General features: G+C 40.1%; 1 protein-coding gene across 3 annotated transcripts in view; it reads left to right on the top strand.

Moving 5' to 3' along the window:
- The window catches only part of drd2a (dopamine receptor D2a), a 78,238-nt gene that overhangs the window by 12,880 nt on the left and 49,768 nt on the right, over nt 1-15,590 (top strand). Inside the window, exon 1 of one of the 3 annotated variants that reach the window (XM_061782870.1) lies at nt 3,032-3,412. The exons of the other annotated variants lie outside the window; for them this stretch is intronic. The gene's annotated coding sequence lies outside the window, so the exon portion shown is untranslated. Of the gene's footprint in view, nt 1-3,031; nt 3,413-15,590 lie in introns of those variants that run through there. 3 annotated transcript variants of the gene reach the window in all.

The following is a 15,590-nucleotide window of genomic DNA, read 5'->3' as shown; positions in this document are numbered from 1 at the left end:
CTGTTTCCTCCCATGGAGAATAACGCTGTCTTCTCCTTTAGAAAAGTGACTCTCCTGAGAGGAAGCCGACACATCCTTTGCCTCTGCTCTCCTTTAAACGTGATGTCTTTGCTTTATGTGCCAACCACTCTGCGCACAAGCCTCCTCAATGCTAACCAACTGTAATGTCATCAATTTTTCATGGATGTAAACCTTAAAGTGATAACCACTGGTGTATAAAAAAAAAAAGAGAGAGTGTCAAATTAAAAAAAATGGAGTATGCGCTGAGAATGATATTGTTTCGAATCCCTTAGCATTCCGCCAACATCCCCTCATCAACTCAAGTTAATAGAGGCCATCTCAGGTGGCAGCAGGCTGCAAAGTTTCCTGATGGCAGTCGCCGTTTACGTGTGTTTGTATCTTCCCACGACAAACTGCGAGGATGTGTGTGCGCTCTTTTCGGGCCTAATGCATATGAGGGTGCATTATCCCGAGTCGTGGCAGCCTGGTGGGCTGGCACGCAGTGTGCCTTATTTATCTGCCAGTAAGGGGAAACAACCAGGCACATTCCTGACAGGATCTTTGCCTGACGTGATCCCAACATGATAGTTGAATCCAGCCAGCTTTCCCACAGCCTGTGGAATGGTTTTCTGAATGTATTCTAATATTGAGACTGAGAAATAATGATGTTCATTATAGCATTGTTAGAACAATACATTTAATGATGGCTGAACTGCGTTGCCATTACAAGTTCTAATATTTCAAATCCCACTGAAAAGATTTTTGACACAGCTCTTTTATTGGAAATTGTGAATGGAGCTGAGAGGTTACATTTCATAATTTAACAATTTAAAAGTCACACAAACAAACAAAGTGTGAATCACAGTCGAGTTGGACATCACGTATGACCTTAGTTTCTTGAACGATTAACTGTGTGTGTGTGTTTTGCTTGTTTTTTTCGTGTGGCTTTTTGTCCAAAATTTATTCTGAACACAGAGCAGCAAAGAGTGTGGTAAGAGGAAATGAATGTGGAAAGAGAAGAAGAATATTCTCCAGAAGTGGTAGGTGAGGTAAGCATTTGTTGTTTTATAGTGACTGACTTTTACAATTGTGTGACAATTAAGAATGAATAAAGAATGTAATGATTAGGGATGCACTGATAACGAAAGTAGTATGCTGGTGCTGGAAAAATGCGCCGATACAATGACACTTGATACTACTTTACCAGACCTTCCTATACAGTGGTGCTTTGAGATATGAGTGACTTAACTAGCAAGTTTTTCGAGATACAATCCATCATTCGGACAATTTTTCACTTTGACATATGAGTGAAAATGTGAAATACGAGTGCTGTGAACTGTGGCAGTGAACTCAACTGAAGTCCATTAGCAAACTAAACTTAAAATGAAGAGAATCCAAACCAAATCGAATTGATTTATGTAGCACCTTTCACACATCAGAATGCAACACAAAGTGCTTTACAGAAACAAAAACAGACAATTCAAATGGTAAGAAACACAAGACCTACCCCCTCCCACACACAAACGCAAAACACACCCACATGAACACACACACACACATGCATAGCACATGTTGATTATTAGTGTAGAGACACAGCAAGACACCGAGGGTCGAGGTGAGGCCAGACAAACCTGTGGGAGCGTTCCACATTGAGAGGCCGCCACAAAGACCGGGATGGACTGTTCACATTGTGTAATCTCACGCCTTTAAGACAGTAACAAGTCTTAAAATTAGAAAAATGTGCTTATTATAAGCAAGAATTTTGAGAAATGTTTGCTTAAAAATTTTCATGATAAAATATATATATATATATATATTGTACTTAATTTAAGGATTTAAATCTTACTTGTTAATTTTAATTAGTAAAAAAGGCTTATCGTAGGATATATTTTCTTGAAACAAAACATTTTGTTTCTCCTTTGAGCTGGTTCCAAGAAATTCAACCTTAACTTTAAAAAAAAAAAAGGGGAAAAAAAGCAAAATCAGTTTTGAATATGCGAGTTTATTCAAAAATTATACTTAAAACAAGCAATTTAGACTTCAATCAGGGCCCTTGAAGCATTCATACACACACCAAAAATAATCATACCAAAAACATCAACTATAAGATTTTTTAATTACGTAAAGTTTTTCCCATGTAATTTGATTCGGCAAATCCAAAGCACAATTCTCAGTGTGTTTTTACCATGTCGAATCAAGTAAAAGTACTGCAATTGTATAGGATTATTCCAATAAGTATAAGAAGTGTGATATTTGATTTCAACTTATGCCGTGTTCTATAAAAGGTGAAACAATATTGATGAAAAGAAAACGCATTTTCATACAAATTACGAGACCATTTTTTGTTTGCATGCTCTCCCTTGACGTGACTCATCTTCTTCCTCTTAAAACATTGTCAAGCTGCCGCACTGAACTGTTGTATATTTATGGTCTAGAAGTGTTTTTCATGCATATATTTATTGTACTTATGACTAGAGTATGACAGAACCTTGAAGTCCGTTGCTCTGAAATTGTGGAATACGCTTCCAATTTACTTTGTAAATGATACTAATTTATTGCAAATGATTTGACGGACCCCCGAGCTAAGCTCTTGGACCTCCTCGACCCCCACCACCCCCAGTTTGAGAAGCAGCGCTTTCGGGTGCTCCAGCACTTCTGTTTGTGCGAGCGCTGAAGCAGAACAAGCCGGTTCTGCAGTCTTCTCGCAACGTGTCCTAATATCGCGCCTGAAGCGTCCCACATTTCCGGCGTTTAAAGCGCATCCTCGCAAATGAAATTTCCAGTTAATAGCCTTTTAATTTCCCGCCACGTGAACATTTCCACTCAGCCGCTGGTCAGCACATCCACTTCTGCTGCCAACTGGTTTCCTCTCAAGAGGGCGCGGAAGTTACGCACGCTTGGACTGATTGGCGCCTGGAATGACGATAGAACCGTGAAGCGGCGCGGCGCGTCCAAACCAAAGTGTACACACAGTGAGCGCCCCCACCCCCCACTCCGGTGGGGCTTCGGGCACATGCAACCCCGCCTTCTCCTCCTTCGTCTTCACTGTGCGCCTCCTCGCTCAGTCATAAACGGACGCTTACTCCGTGCGTAAAAGCTGCTCAGCCTCTTGATAAACGAGTCAAAGTATTCCCGGAGATGCGTTTTTAATTGCTTGCTGATTCAAAGCGACCTGAGCTTTACTGTGGCTATTATTCCTTCCCAAAAGTGTTTTGTGTGTGTGTGTGTGTGGCGCTGTTCCAAACGTGCACCGATGCCCCCCCGCACGAGTCGACGCGGCGCGAGACCAGTCGACAACGTGCAAAGCGCATGAAGACGAATAAAGTGGGGAGTTGATTGTCAGTGCTGGATTTAACCGAAGGCAACAGCACGCAAGCAGCGACGCAGATCCGCTCAAACTTATGGCGTGAAGGTAAGATGTCCAAACTTTGCATTCGAATGATTTGATCCCTCCATTGGATGGAAGTCGATGATGGATGCTCGGGCGGACTATTGGAGCGGACTCCACTGAGCTTTAAAGGCGCGCGCAGCAATTCCAAATGGGATTGTAAACGGCTACATATGTGTCGGGAACCTCTCTCCGTTCAGGGACGATTCGCAATCCTCACCTTCCTAAAGTGTCATTTTTGACCCCAATTCATATTTGTATTCATGTCATGATGCTAAAATCTCCTTCGACCTCAATTGAACACATGATGCAGTTCAAACCCAACAGGAAATTATTAATAAATATAATAACTCTAATTTGTGCTAATTTCTGTGCTTTCTGGAGAAAAAAAATGACTCGGGGTGTTATTTTAGGTAGCTGACAATATGTTTGTTATTAAGCAATAGGATTATTGGTGGATTGAATGTTTAGTGGGCTTTTAAAAAAAATAAAAATAACATAACAGTTCTTGTGAGGTTTTCATTGTTATTGGAAATGCTTAGAGTCATGGTTGTCCATAATACATGTTGAAACTGGCCATCTATCACCCACCGTCTGTAGGTTGCCCCCACCTGGTTTACGGTATTGATGTTGGGTTTGCTTGTGCAACCAGAAAGCTCAACACCGTTTGCAGCCATGCAAAAGTTAGTGTGATACGCAAACGTGTACTGTTTGTGTGTCGAGTTGTCCTTCGTAGTGTGCCTGTGTGTACTTGTGATCATTTCGGGAAATTTCATGTGATGCTGCTTCGACAAAAACAAACAAACAAAAAAACTGAAATTACAATGAGGCGATTGTTGAGTGTTTCTGTTTTTTTTTTTTTTTTTTCAAGGAATGGGTCAAATTATGAATCAAATGACAAGGATGTTGTTAACCTTCAGGCTTCAAGACAGATTTATTCTGTTTAATGGACTGTGACAGAGAGGAGGAAAGAGCAAAAAGTGCAAAGTAAATGAGAAACATGGAGGTTTTGGAGATTTTTTTGTTAAGCAGCTGTTCTGTTTTGAACAACTGGCTGCCAAATTGGAACTGTTATAATAAAGACATTTTAGTCCAGCTGTGCTTTGCAATGAAAGGTAAACACAACCTCAGCACTTACTCAGTGCATCCTGTAGCAACAAAGGCCCATTTAATAGCACCGCACTGTATATGAAAAAGAATTAAGTCAAAGTATTTTCCGTCACATCTTGATTCAGCTTTTCGCGACCACTTATCAAGCCAGAGTATTTGACAAAAACAGCTCCAGTGATTCAAATCTCCTGGCGGGATTCTGACAAGGGTCCGTCTGATGGGCTATCAGGAAGTGATAACAGAAAGCATTTCCCGAGCAAAATATGCAATCACTTCACTTTGTTTTATGTACTGTACATGAGGTTGGTGTGCTGTCATGAAATGAATAAAGATGCATGCTTTTTTTTTGGGTGGGGGAGGGGGGGGGGTTGAGAGCCAAATCACTTTCATTTCAGCTGGTCAATCAATACTGACATTTGAATGAAACAAACTGCTCTCGAGGGAGGCCACATGTCTTCAGCGCAACAGACTGTGTTTCATAAAACCAGAATAAACAACACTCGGGTCTCGTAAACATCTGAGAGCTGTTGCGCACAGCGAATCCGTACATGGCGGCCACTGTGTGATTATGTTTTAGCCTGATAAAAATGACAAGAAGAAAACAGACAAATCTGCTTCATTGTCAACTCAGTTTATATTATAATATTTTGCTTTCCTTAATTAAGTACATGAGAAGCACAACAAATCAGTATGATGCTGTGTAGTTGGACACCACTGCAAATAACCACGATAATAAAGAGATTGTTTTGGTAGAAGCGACATGTTAGTGTCGATATTGATATCGTGCATGCCTACATGCTATACTATACTTCGATTTATATACAACCCCAATTCCAATGAAGTTGGGACATTGTGTTAAACATAAATAAAAAACTGAATACAATGATTTGCAAAGCATGTTCAACCTATATTTAATTGAATACACTACAAAGGCAAGATATTTAATGTTCAAACTAATAAACTGTATTGTTTTTAGCAAATAATCATTAACTTTGAATTTTATGGCTGTTTACCACTGGTTTACATCACCTTTTCTTTTAACAACATTCAATAAACATTTTGGAACTGAGGACACTAATTGTTGAAGCTTTGTAGGTGGAATTCTTTCCCATTCTTGCTTGATGTACAGCTTCAGCTGTTCAACAGTCCGGTGTCTCCGTTGTCGTATTTTACGCTTCATAATGCGCCACACATTTTCAATGGTAGACAGGTCTGGACTGCAGGCAGGCCAGTCTAGTACCCGCATTCTTTTACTACGAAGCCACGCTGATGTAACATGTGCAGAATGTGGTTTGGCATTGTCTTACTGAAATAAGCAGGGGCGTCCATGAAAAAGACATTGCTTGGATGGCAGCATATGTTTCTCCAAAACATGTATGTACCTTTCAGCATTAATGGTGCCTTCACAGATGTGTAAGTTACCCATGCCGTTGGCACTAACACAGCCCCATACCATCACAGATGCTGGCTTTTGAACTTTGCGTCCATTTCCTCTTTGCCCCGGAGGACACGACGTCCACAATTTCCAAAAACAATTTGAAGGTCACGGGCATTCAGTGTTGGTTTTCGTCCTTGCCGCTTACATGCAATGATTTCTCCAGATTCTCTGAATCTTTTGATGATGATGATATGGACCGTAGATGATGAAATCCCTAAATTCCTTGCAATTGTACGTTGAGGAACATTGTCCTTAAACTGTTCAACTATTTTATCACGCACTTGTTCACAAAGAGGCGAACCTCGCCCCATCTTTGCTGGTGAATGACTGAGCAATTCAAGGAAGCTCCTTTTATACCCAATCATGGCATCCACTTGTTCCCAATTAGCCTGTTCACCTGTGGGATGTTCCAAACAGGTGTTTGATGAGCATTCCTCACCTTTCTCAGTCTTTTTTGCCACCTGTCCCAGCTTTTTTGGAACGTGTTGCAGCCATAAAATTCTAAGTTAATGATTAGTTGCTAAAAACAATAAGGTTTATCAATTTGAACATTAAATATCTTGTCTTTGTAGTGTATTTCATTAAATATAGGTTGAACATAATTTGCAAATCATTGTGTTCTGTTTTTATTTATGTTGCACACAACGTCCTAACTCCATTGGAATTGGGGTTGTATATACAGTGTTCCCTCGTTTTTGGCAGTTAATGGGGACCAGAACCCCCCGCGATAGGTGAAAAACTATGAAGTAGGATTTGCACCCCCCCTCCCGCCCTAGGAATTTTCATGTATGTGGGTACCAGAATGTTTAAAATATGTAAACAGTATTTATACTTTACATATTTGAGACAAAGATTACAACAGTACACGTATTTACTTGAATCTTTAATTATAAAACCTTATACAGTAATTAACATTCATCAACATTGCCTTCTGAGAGAGGGGAAGAGGCTTGCGTTGGTAGCGGAGGAGAGGCTCTCACTTGACTCGTAGAGGCTTTAGGTTCACTCGGAGACTCTTCTGCTGGAGGCGCTGATGATGTAGCTGGGGTTTTACCTAGAGAAAAACATGGTGATGGGTAGTTGTTGTCTTTGTTTTTTCTTTTGCTTCAAAATTCCCCTGTACAAGGACATAACCCCGTCTCTTATTACGCGGAGTTACCACACGTTTCGCTTCCTTATTGAAGCAGTTTTGCGGAGGTTTGCTTCCTCTTTCTTGATGTACAGCACTGTAGATTCATTCACGCCATAATGTCGTGCTACAGATGCATAACTTCTGCCCTCTTTGATCATATCTAAAAGTTTCACTTTTTCGCTGATGTTCATCTTCTTCTTCTTCCTCTTGGGCGCCCCGGAGGAAGCTTTCGCTGGGGCACAGCGCTTTGGCGGCATTGCAAGGGCTTAACTAATCAAAAAAATTGTCACTTAAACAAAAAAAGTTATTGCAAACACAACAGCGTGGATGAGACTGGCGAGATACAACAAGGGAAGATGCTGGGTGAGGCTGCGATGATGCGCAGCCAATCAGCTCACGGGATAAATCCACTTGTGCTCTCATTGGTCGATGACGCGCCGGGAACCAATCACGTGCCTTGTATGAGTGCCCGTACAGAACAGGCATGTACAAAGCCTCTGAGTCAACTCATCTCTTTGTTTGGCATGCAGAGAAACAACAACGCTTCTTTCCGCAATATGGCTGCCGATATGGCTGTATTTTTTTATGTATATTTTGGAAAAACCCGAAAAGCACTGAAGCTGTAAAGCGCAAAGTGGCGAGGGAACACTGTACCATATAATACCGAACCATACCATACTATAATAGGAACTATATTATTTAGTCACACAATACTATACTATACATAGACCGTACTATACTATACTATACTATACTATACTATACTATGATGTGTACATATGATACAATACCATAACATACTATAATATAAACTATACTATATAGTTGGTTATTTGCAGTTCGGCACCTGCAGATTCAACTATTCGCAGATTTGCTTTTTGGATTTCACCCCCCCCCCCCCTTTTTTTCCCTTGAAAATGCTAATTGGCAATATTTTCCCACTTATCCAAGAATTGTTTCAATTAAAAAAAAATACAAAATTATTCCCCCCCGCCCCCAATGCAATTCTAATGTGCGTCAATTATTCATTGATTTTATCTATTCGTGGTCGGGCTCGGTCCACCATAAAACCATAAAAATGTATTGCCGCCTCATCTTATTACATACAGCATACACAAAAAAAATAATGGATAACTAGTTTTGAAAAAGGAAGTCAAGGAAAACTATTTGTTCAACAACTGTTCAATTTATTTTTAAAAGTAATTTGCTAACAGAAAATTCGTACAATCTCTTAAAGTTATTAAAAGTGAAGACAACAGATCTTAGCAAGAAACATGAACGGGATACACACAATTTGCTTTTAAGGGTCACATAAAAGGCCCCCAGGCCTTGAGTTTGACACCTATACTATAATATATAGACCATATTATGCCATACAATAATATGATGTATACATACTATACAATACCACACCATGCTGTAATAGACTGTATCATGCAGTACCATACAATAGTAGATTACTGTGTACCAATACCACACCATGTTATACACTATACTTTATTACCATATTATACCATACTATGATCTACTACACTCCACCACACTTCACTACATTAAAATGTGCATTTCCATACTGTACTTTACCTTGCCATAATTTACAAGAACATCAACATCATATATTTGCTGAAGTATCACAAAATCTGTTATTGCATTTCATGCAGTATCAATGTGAACCAGGTGGGCGAAAGAGCCTGAGCAGGAAGATTTTATTTGGCCCGGGATGACCTCCAAAAAAGGCAAAGGGATGTAGACAGGAGCTTCGCTGACCTTTGCGTGTGCTCCTATCAGGATCACCAGGGCACAGAGACGCAGTACATAAGTACTGTCCTGCACTACACACTATGATGGTACGACTGACCCCCAAATAACACATCGTGTAGCACCACCTCCCCCAAACAGCAGTGGGTTTTGTATATACTCTATTTCACACATATTGCGTCCGTGTCTTGTGGCCTTCCACCCGCGACAGCGTAACTCATGTCCTGCGGTGTGGTCGTTTTGCCTTTTGACAGGTAAATCTTTCACTGGACTCCAATACAAGGAGTCCAGTGAATGCATCCTAGTGGCCTGCATTCCCTCTCTTTGCATTTCTTGGCATGTTAAATACGTCACCTCGGCTGGGGACCGGCAGCATCGTTAAAATGAACGGAGCAAGACCAATTAGTGCCATAAAACCAATAGATCCATCATGATCTGGATGAGCTCCAAGTTAGCAGTTAACTGCTGATCAAGTTATATCAGCTGCTTGAGGTGCATGCGTTGCGTATTGATCCATGTGCTCCATATGCATAGTTTGGTGAATTATGTATGAGAAGTGTTTTGTTTCATTCAGTGTTGTTTTTCACAGAATCTTCATTATTTTTAGCGCTCGTTATAATTGCCCTCACACATATTTTGGTATGGGACGCCTACATTTTCACATGATTAGCTTCACATTGTTCAAGTCGTAACATTTGAAGCTAACTAACACCTTCTCCGCCATGCATTTATATTTGGAGTGTGTGTGAATCAAAAATCTAAAAAAAATCCACCCCCACCTATCGCCCGCCACAGTTATTGGGCCGGTGTGCCGCTGCCTTGAAATGCATCAGCACATTTAATTTAAAAGCAGCCTGCTGGTCTCAGTCTTTTCAAGCATGAAAAACAATGGTGACTAAACTCAAGGTGTGCAGAAAGAACAGAAAACCTTTACATGACTACAGAAGTCACATACTGTATATACAATATATTATGACTGTGTATTTTGACTTTAAAACTAAAACAAACAGCATGATAGTTTGCAGCTAGATCAGACTAACTTGTCTTAAAAACTGTAAGAACTTGTTTGTTTTCTGCCGATCAGTCATAATTGGATGTGAAACTAACATGGTTAATGGAGAATTGAATTTTTAACATTACCCTTGACCCACCCATTTAGTGTTGTGGCAAAAAATAATGTGACCAAAATCTGCATTCCTCCTTTGTCCTCCTTTATGTTAATCACTCATTTGGGTGGCTCATTTTTAACCACTTACTCGGTTTATGGTGAAAGGAGTGACATGACAGGATTGTCCTCTTTGCAATTAGATTAAAGGTTATGCTTATGCTGTATGTAATATTTCATTCCAAAAATCAAATGTAAACTAATGAGCTGTGTTATAGTAAGTGATGGTAGAGTAGTTGTTATAACAGTATACCGACATTTTTGACATTAGAAATGCATCGTAAAATTGTGAATGGCAATGCAGTTGCTGTATGTGAAATGGTATTGAAAGTACTATAAATTCCAACGGTTGGTAAGGCTGTGAATGTTTACAGGGTGAGTCCTGATCTGTGATTAGATGACAAAGCCACAAGAGCAGGGACGAGTCCCAGCGAGCCTGTGTGTATAGAAGATGGCAGCAAATGTTTGTTTCCGGGAGCAAAAAAAATATTTTTCTTTGAAAAGTAAAACAAATGGCTCATGTTTGGAATGCTGATTTTGTTAACAGGAAAGACTTGTCAAGTCATGTGTTTCTAGTCAAAGCCAAGTGTTTCATAATTATTAGCCAAGCATGTCACAAGTCCTAATATTGGTGACTTGAGTCCCCCATTGCTCCAGCGTGGCACTACACACGTGCACGCGCACACACACACACACACACACACACACACATTTTTTTGTTTGGTCCACAATAAAAACAGTTTTGATCTGTCAGTCAGTTTGGTGGGTAATACTTCATAATAATTAGTATTATTATAGTAATAATATTAATCATAATAATCCATCCATCCATTTTCACGCGGGCCGCGTGCTGCTGGAACCTATCCCAGCTATCTTCGGGCGAGAGGCGGGGTACACCCTGAACTGGTCGCCAGCCAATTGCAAGGCAATAGAAACAAACAACCTTTCGCGCACACATTCACACTTACGGGCAATTTAGAGTCTGCAATCAACCTACCGCGCATGTTTTTGGGTTGTGGGAGGAAACTGGAGTGCCCAGAGAAAACCCACCCAGGCACGGGGAGAACATGCAAACTCCACACTGGCGAGGCCGGGATTTGAACCCCGGTCCTCAGAACAGTGAGGCAGATATGCTAAACAGTCTCCAATGTGCCGTAATAATAATAATAATAAAAATAATAATAATTGACAGGAGTTGACAGTCAGCGTTTCCGTTAGAGGGCCGCTATTATTGTCAAACCATAAAAATGTATTGCCGCCTCATCTTATTGCATAGAGCATACACAAAAAAAAAAAAATGGATAACTAGTTTTGAAGAAGGAAGTCAAGGAAATCTATTTGTTCAGCAATTGTTCAATTTATTTTTAAAAGTAATTTGCTAACAAAAAATGTTTACAATCTCTTCAAGTTATTAAAAGTGAAGACAAATTTCAATTTTGGAACAGATCTTAGCAAGAAACATGAACGGGACGCACACGATTTGCTTTTAAGGGTCACATAAAATGAACAGGGGTTCTCAAATACTTTACACCAAGTACCACCTAAAATAAAAAAGCTCTTCAAGTACCACCATCATGACCAACATTAAAATACAGGAGCATAGTAGGCATACGTCTTCATCAAAACAAGACCGACGTTAAAGTACGTTATTATAAGCCCCTGTAGCATTAGCCTAGTTTACGTGGAGCCTTCTATTCCGATTATAATCGGTTTAGAAGCCCAAACCGAATGAAAATGCTCCATATAAATACCTTCATCCATCCATTTTCTGTACCGCTTATCCTCACAAGGGTCGCAGGTATAAATACATCAATAGGAATAAAGAGGCCACATCTGAATGGAATTTCATTTTGTTTCACAGGGGTGGTAAGTTTTGTAGTTGGAAAAAAAATGTTTTTTTTCGCCACGTAAACTGTCATTCGGAATGCTCCATCTCGACGTAAATGCGCGGTGACGTCATCGGTACGCACGGTGTAAATATGGTGGCTTCCGACGGAGCTCGTATGTGACGGAGATCTTATTTTTAACTACTTATAAGTGGTTCTCATCAAGTGTTGTTGGTGTTTTTAAAAAAAAAAAAAAAAACGTATAAAAACAATCCCAACTACTGTGCTGAATAGACGACGGACCTCCATCTTGATAAATGACTTGACGTTCACGACGAGGTGCGCATGTCACGCAGCTGTTCCGATTAAATTGAGTGCACATATTTACACCCGATCGGAATCGATCACGTCACAGTTGACCAGAAAGCTTCAAATGAAATGACAAAAAGGTGTCCATGTAAACCTGGCTATTATTCAGTTTGAACATTAATAATGTGCTTACTGTAAATATAGGACAAAAAAAAAAAACTGCATTAAATTACAAATGACTTCCATCCATCCATGGATGGATGGAAGGATGGACTGTAATGTATTTAAAAAAAGTTGAAGCCAGTGTATGCACAGTTTGAATATTGAATTCAGCGATTCTAATGCGTAGCACTAAAGGGTAGCTCACGTACCACTATGTGTTACTAGTACCACACTTTGACAACCACTGTGCTTGAAGATGAAGAGCGACAGCACAATATAAGAGTGCGTGCAATACCAGATGATTTTCAAATACTGACGCTTTTTAGGTCCTAAACGAAGACGTGCCCAAGGACAAGAGTCAGTTATACACAAATAACGATAATCAGGCAGATTTTGAGCTTGATTTTCCCCTTTCAGTTAAAAAAACAAACAAAACAAAACAAAAACAAATGCCAGGTTATCGGATGGCTCAAAAAGATTATCCTGAGCAATTGACCGATGGTGTGGGAATGTCTTAAGAGTGAGTTTTAATCCCCGCTCTGCTTTTGCGTCTCGTAAATATTAAACATGTTCAATGTTTGCAATCCTTTCGCGTGTGGTCAAGACTCCGGTCGGCTGATCCACGGACTCTGTGATTGTGAGATGAAACGGAACAATAGCCAATCAGGAAGCCACCTGGAATGCACACTGTTGACGTACTTCACAAATGGAGGCACAATTGGTTGTGTTGAGTGTTTGTATAGCATGTCAGCTCGCCTAGCTTCTTGTCTTTCTTCCTCTGCTATTTTCTTTTCTTTCTTCCCCCCCCCCCCCGACAGTCTGGATGCCCTGCGGCATCATTCTGCCTCTCACAGGTGAGTCTTGGAACCATGCCAGACATCTGGTTTGGGGTAGCGGACCTGAGAGTCTTGATGGAGATATATTTGCATGTGTGGTGTGCTGTGTTGGTCATCTCGAGTACACCCCACACTATAAGAGTAATATTTTTATTTTTATTTTTTACTCCTCATGTGTGGGGTCTGTCTCAAAAATTGTCGTACAAATTGTTGATGTTAATCATTTGAGATGTTAAAAAGCATTGCGTCTACCAGGTTTAAAAGAGGAAAATAGATGAGGTTAAAGTAAAAAGGAAGGTTAAAATAAGCAAAGTCCTTTGTCATCAAGAAGGTGTGTGTGTGTGTAGTCCACTAGAGGAGTATAGATTGTTAAATCAGTCAAGCTGATTGCAGCACATGAAACCTGACACGCAGGCAACATTTATTTCTCAGCTGGCTCAGAACCGCTGAGTGAATCACTTGGTTCTGCTCTCAACGTAAGTCTTGGAAAAAGGTCAAATTTGAAAAAGGTAGAGTCGAGATAAAGTAAGGTGATGAGTCAAGTCCCTCGGCTACGCAAAGCATGCCTCACTTTCAATATTTTTAAACCCCTCGTGTCAAGTGGCAAAGATTGCTTGCGTGGTACTAAACAGCATTTCCACTGGTGGCTTCCTTGACATTTTACTCAAGAGGCTTGGTGAACAAAGCCAGTTTATAAACTGGCTGCCTTGATGACCTTTCTGCGCTTAGTTGTGATGGATGATAGAAAGTTTTCTCATCTTTCAAATAGAAAATCTTGAAAAGCCTAATGTTTTGAGTACTGTATGTAGATTATTTACTGTACAATATTTGGAGACTCAATAATTGAATTCAACATTTTAAGTCCATATTACTTTTTTCTTTTTTTTTTTATATAACATCCGCCAATGGCAAACCGCTCCAAGGCAAGTGTGCGTCTGAGCTGTTTGATTTTAAAATCATGACATCCTGCTGTGGTGTTGTTCCCTTCCTGTCCCAGAGGTGACAGTAGCGTTGCAAAGAAGATGTCAACTGCTGCACATGACAATCTTTTCTTTTCTTTTTTTAAAAACACAACTCCATCTGCTGGATGCGGTACCGGGTCTTTGCCCCACTTGGTCCCAACGCTAACAATGAAAATCACAAAAAAAACTAATAGGCTCACTAAGCTTCAAAAGGCGATCAAGATCGTATACGCTAGCTTTTTGCATTCGGCGGAAGCATAGCACAAAAGCTTGCATCCTAATTGTGTTTGCAGCCACTTTCTTCTAATTGTTTTTGTATAGACCGTGTGCTTAAAACCACTTGCAAACAATGGAGACAGTTATTGTGTACAAACAATGTCCTTTAATCCCGTCATGAAAGAGCCAAGATGGGAAAAAGACGAGCATGACTCAGTAAAACAACAACAACAAGGAGGTTTCGTGATTCTATTTATTTCTTTAGCCGTGCTGCTTCCTCTCTGTTTAGTGTGTCAAGCGTTTGCTCATGAGTTGCTAGTTGAACATGTTTTTTGGGCAGCAAATGTCTTCCTGGAGCAGCTTGGACAAAATGACAGCAAGGCAATATGAAGAAACCATGAAAAATATGAACATAAACTGCCTAGATCGAAATTATAATGAAATTATATACCTATAAAAAGAATCTTTTTTTCCTGAATTATGCTTCCGGGAAAACCTAATTGCTCACCGAAAATAACCATATAACCATACACAGTAATTGTATTTAGCAAGAAAGTCGGGAAATAGGAGTAAAACATTGACATTTGCATACATGCATTCCAATTGCTGTCTTGTCACGAGTGTCGCTGAATGATGTCATGTTGCAGAGACAGGGTTAGTGTTATTTCAATAAAGAGTGCAGTAATATATATATATTCTTTCTACTGGTTAGCACATCTGCCTCACAGTTCTGAGGACCGGGGTTCTAATCCCGGCCCTGCTTGTGTGGCCCGTGTGGAGTTTGCATGTTCTCCCCGTGCCTGTGTGTGTTTTCTCCGGGCACTGCGGTTTCCTCCCACATCCCAAAAACATGCACATTAATTGAAAACTCTAAATTACCCGTTGGTGTGAATGTGAGTGTGAATGGTTTTTGTTTCTATGTGCCCTGCGATTGGCTGGCGACCGGTTCGGGGTGTACCCCGCCTCCCGCCTGAAGATAGCTGGGATAGGCTCCAGCACGCCCACGACACTTGTGAGGAGAAGCGTACAGAAAATGGATGGATGGATGGCTATATATATATATATATATATATATATATATATATATATATATATATATATATATATATATATATATATATATATATATATATATATATATATATATATACACACACTGGAGATTGCACACGAAATCATGACTGACTGTGGATATTTCACACTGGCCTTCAAGCAGCTTGTGTTCTGTTCTTCACCAGTCTTCCTCCAAACCCTTGGACTTTGATTCTCAATGAAAGGCACACTTTAC

Source organism: Phyllopteryx taeniolatus, chromosome 8 (assembly GCF_024500385.1).
Source record: "Phyllopteryx taeniolatus isolate TA_2022b chromosome 8, UOR_Ptae_1.2, whole genome shotgun sequence".
NCBI lineage: Eukaryota > Metazoa > Chordata > Actinopteri > Syngnathiformes > Syngnathidae > Phyllopteryx > Phyllopteryx taeniolatus.
Note: the sequence above shows the minus strand (reverse complement) of the source record. Positions and strands in the feature narration are given on the sequence as shown.